Here is a 5,480-nt window from a genome sequence, read left to right on the forward strand (position 1 = left end):
ATCTATCAGCACCAAAGACACTGAAAGTATTATCAGCACGAAGAGCATTTATTAAAGACTTGATAAGTGTGTCCACACTGATCATACGGTGCATTGATACACTCATGATATATGCTAATGGTTATACTCTACTGAAGCTGAAGCTGATCAGCATGTCACTCCATGATGCAAGCGTTGAAGCTAAAGCTGATTTCCCTGACGCTGCCGTTGATGCTCTAATATGTTGGTGCTTATATTCGAATATGGAAGATCATAACTGTTGGGATTATTATGTTGCGTCATGGGCTCGGTCCTTAGCCCAGTTTTGATTGCCGGTATTGGGCCTATCCAACCGTGCACATTTTGTTCTAGGGTTTAGTATATATAAGTTGCATGCATGCAGTCTTAGGAGTGAACGCTTTCATAATTTTTCTCTTTGAGTTATGTAAACCCTAGCTCGCCTCTACAGTGGAAGTTCTTCATCGAGCTCTGCTGAGGCGTGACTTCATTGAATCATAAGCACATATTTGATTCTATTATGTGTTCATTCTCTTACTGTATTTGTCTTATTTGATTTTTATATTCATACCTGTGAAAGATCTAATCAATCTAGAGTTTTATTCTCATCAATTGGTATCAGAGCAGGAGACTGTGTAATTGATACACATCTCTTCTGTCGAAGAAGTTATTAGGGTTTTTAATTCCGCATTGATTGATATTAATTGAGCCGTCATTCCATATTGACGTATCTCATTAATCGTTGATGTAACCCTAACGATATATTACAAGTCTGGTCTTTTACAGGTAATCGATCAAAAGTCATTACAATGTCCATGGATGATTCAAAACCAATCCAATCAACATCTCAAACAGTATTGGTTCGACGACAAGGATACCAATCTTGTATACACAAGACTATGAAGTTTGGACGCATCACTTTGAAGATTATGTGATTGGATCGGAGGATAATGGATACCGGATCTAGGAAGCAATCATTGTTGGCCCATTCGCTCACTCAAGCACCTCTAAGATTGTCAAAACTCAGAAGGAGTGCAATCAGCTTGTTAACGATGTCAAAGATATTCCTCAAGACGAGAAGGAAAAGTTTCAATGCAACATCAAGGCATTGAGGATGATAAGGTTTGCCTTGCAGTCAGATACGTTTCGTTTGGTAAGTTCTTGTGCCACTGCTAAAGAGATTTGGGACAGATTAAAAGAATTGTATTCCACTGACGAAGACTTGGAACATTCAATTCAAACTCTCTTGCTCTCTGAATTTGGTGATTTCAAGCAGAAGCGCAAAGAGAAACTGTTTCAAGCTTTTGATCAATTTAATCATCTTTTAAGTAATATGATAAAGCATGGGATTAAAAGGAAAGTCATCAAACAAAAGGTTACTTTCATGAATGGTCTCAGATCCGAATGGATGGCTGTTGTATCTACAGTTAAAGCTCATGAACAGTTCAAGTCATATTCTCTGGCAAAACTAGTGGGTATTTTGAAATCCCATGAAAGTGCATTGTCTAAGGGAAGGAATGTGGTTTCTAGTTTGGGTTCTTTAGCTCTTGTCTCTAAAGGAAAAAGCTCGGTTGAAGAAGAAGAGGAATTGGATCTTGCCAATTATGATCTAACTGGTGAAGAATATGCCATGATGGTATCCAATCCCATAAAATTCATTAAGAAGAAATTCCCAGCCAACAAGAACTGAAACTGGCAGGGAAGTTACATCGCAGAAAAGATCAAGGAGGAACCAAAGATGGGGTCAAAGTCTGAAGAGTCAAAGAAAGAAGGGAAATCTGGTAGAGACTCAGGATTTGATTGCCATTACTGTGGAGGCAAGAACCATTTTGCAAAAGATTGTATGCTGAAAAGGAAAGAAGAAAAGATAGATGATGAAGATGAGGAAGCGAGGCTCCTGAGAAGACTGGAGGAAATCAAGAAATGAAAGTCTGCTTCTAACAATACTATTATGAATGCTTTAATTGTGCAGGATACAGATAACAATGATGAATTTGGTGATGTGGAAGTTTGGTCCACATATTCAGAGGATGAAGAAGTCAGGAAGCCCACTCATGGGAAGGCTATGCTGGCGAAAGAAGAACTTGTAACAGGAAGGTGCTTTGTGGTGACCGAAGGTGTTTCTCAAATGAGAGGATATACAACCGACGGGGGAATAGAATGTGAGAAGAAGCGAGAGGACAAGTGTTTTGCTGCTAAACCTGTCAGTGCACAAATCAACGAATGTGATGAGTTGTTCAAGAAGGTACAAAATATTCTTGCTTCTCTAAATATACCTGTTACTAACTATGAAAAGGAATTAAATAACTTAAAATCTAAATTTTAAGCATAAGTAGCAGTCTCACCCAAACCCGTGTCACAAATTCTAACCTAACCGATCAAATTAGCAGGATTTTATCAAAGAGTGAGGAAAGGAGGATGTGGATCGAGCAGAAGGAGAAGGAGTTGATTAGGTCTAAGGATGATTCAATTTATTTGCAAAGAGACAATTTTAAACTTCTTAAACAACGAAATGTGTTTTGTTTGATTGCTAAAAGACTTTATTTTAACATCACTCAGTTGTCACTTGATTGTGAAATAGGAAAGAAGATACATCGCATGATTTTACCCTTCCTTGAGTTAAAGGAGGGTGAAATCGATGCTGAAGCCTACAACTGTAAAAGCGTTGTATCTTCTGACGAGGTTTCTCCTACATATAAAATCGATATGGACAAAATTGAATCCTACATAAAGTCCAAAGACCACAAGGACATGCTTAAAAATCTGTTAGATGAAAATGATAGATTGAAATTAAGAACCGAAACTGTACAGAAATTTGACTCTTTGAATGCCAAATTAAGTTTGGAAAATAAACTTGATGTTGAAAATGCATCTGAACTTAATGAGGATGATGATCTGAATGAAATCGCTGTAGAAGATTTGGTGGACTGTTTTGAATTTGTCAAGAGCAAACCTAAAACACGTAAAAGTTTGATTTCTGAAAACTCTGTGGAGTTCGCTCGCTCGTCAACAGACAAGACTAAAACTCTTAAAGCAAAAGTTGTTGTGTATCAAAAGGTACAAAACACTCCAAATCAAGTCTACACGGTCCCTGGTGTCGCTCCACAACAAACTGCAGAATTGACAGCTATAGTGGAAGAAGATAATGCTGACGGATGTGACGAGTACTTCTGGTCAGCACCAATAGATAATGCTAATGAGACGAAGGGCCTATCTCAGAAGACCTCATGGAGAGTGAAAGGTAGATATGTACCCGAACCCGTAAATGAGCCTGCAAGATATGATGTGCCAAGCACAAGTGGAACAAAAACTTCATCGGGCAAACCTATGCAAACCACTAGCAAAACATCCTCAACAAAGAGTAACAACTATGCTCCTGCTTCAAGGAAAAAGGCTAACATCCACAAGAATCCAAAATAGGTGGCTGATCAAAAACACAAACGAAATCTGAGATACAAGAAGAATCTCTCAGAAAGGAAACAGTTTTGGAGATCACAAAATCCTCACTATGTAAGGATTGAAAAGAAGCACAAATCTCAAGAGGAATCAAGGAACAGAAAGGGCAGTTTCGGTCCCACACCCGAAAGGAACCGAAAAGATAGTTTCGGTTCTCATAACAACATCAACCGAAATGGTGGTTTCGGTCCTTCGACTGAAAAGAACCGAAAGGATAGTTTCGGTGCCTCGACCGAAAGGAACCGAAAGGAGAGTCTCGGTCCTCGGATCAATAGCAACCAAAAGAGCGGTTTCGGTCCTTCACCCAATAGCAACCGAAAGAGCGATTTCGATCCTTCACCCAATAGCAACCGAAAGAGCAATTTCGGTCCTTCGCCTAATAGCAACCGAAATAGCGGTTTCGGTCCTCATTCCTCCAAGTTTAGTCAGACACACAGAAGATCCAATGACACTTCTAAACCCAACACCTCTAATTCTAGTTCTCTTTCATCAAAAGATTTAAAGGGAAAAGGAAAGTTCTTTCCAAAAGATAACAAACATCCAAAAGAGATCCAAAAGAATGCTGACGTCAACACCACAAATCCCAATCCTACTGAATCTAAACCAACCAAAATTAAGGTTTTCACCATAAAAAGAAAAGATGAAACAACTTTAATTAAATGTACTTACTTGGTTGATATTTCTTTTACTATTCCTTGTTCTGTAAAAGGCTCACAAGGACCTAAGAAACTTTGGGTTCCTAAATCTACTTAAAATTTTGCAGGTTATTCGTGACGAGCAGTTCGACGAAGAATGGTATATTGATAGTGGCTGCTCTCGTTACGTGACAGGGAGGAAGGAAGAATTGAGGGAGTTTCGGTCTCTCAAGGATGGTGGTATTGTGAAATACGGCAACAACTCATTTGGTACTATCAAAGGCTATGGAATGATCACTAATGGCGAGTTCTCTATAAGAAAAATGGCTTATGTTGAAGGGCTCCAACACAACCTTATCAGTGTATCACAGCTGGTAGTTAGCACTGGATTGAAAGTATCATTTGACAATGAAGGCTCAAAGATTGTCGAGAAGAAATCTAATAATGTTCTGTTGAAGTCAAATCGAACGGGGGAAATGTACCTTTTGAACCTCAACCCAATTCGAGGCAAACCAGCAGTTTGCTTACTCACGAAGGCTCACTCAGATGAAAGCTAGTTATGGCATCGAAGACTCTCCCATCTGAATTTCAAGGATATCAACAAGTTGGTTTTGGGTGATCATGTTCGAGGTCTTCTAGTTCTAAAATTTGATAAAGAACATCTTTGTGCAGCATGTAAAATGGGAAGGCAGAGTAGGCAAAGTCACCCTTCTATTATCAATACTAAGGTGATAGAACCATTGGAGCTGTTACATATTGACTTGTATGGTCCCTCGTCTATTGAAAGCATTGGGGGCAACAAATACATTCTGGTTATAGTGGATGATTTCTCTCATTTCACGTGGGTGTTCTTCTTAAAGAAAAAAATCTAAAGCTAATACAAAGCTTAAGCTCTTCATAAAACAGGTAGAGACTCAACTAAGGAAAGTTGTTCATAACATGAGAAGTGACAATGGCGTTGAATTCAAGAACAAATATTTTGAAGACTTTCTTGCTAAGAAGGGAACGACTCACAACTTCTTAGCCCCATACTGTAACGCCCGTAGATCCGGGCTAGTCAATTTAGAGGTAATGGGGGTCGAAAACGACTCTTCGACAAAAGATTATTTAGAATAAATAATCTTAACCAAGTTTTAGAATATGTTACAAGCTTTCCGTACATATAAAGAACGCCGAAATCCGAGTTATAACGAAGAAGTTATGGCCCGCCGAAGTTTTACGGCAAAACCGGCACGGCACCGGGAGACGTAAATAGTAAATTTATGATAGAAGACTTTTTAGCCTTAGCGATCTAAACAAAAGTTGTAGAATATGTTAAACCGAGAAAATCCATAAAAAGAACGCCCAAATCTGACTTCGTATGAAGAAGTTATGATTTTTCTAAGATTCGAC

Source organism: Lactuca saligna, chromosome 4, assembly GCF_052625555.1.
Source record: "Lactuca saligna cultivar CGN05327 chromosome 4, ASM5262555v1, whole genome shotgun sequence".
Lineage (NCBI taxonomy): Eukaryota > Viridiplantae > Streptophyta > Magnoliopsida > Asterales > Asteraceae > Lactuca > Lactuca saligna.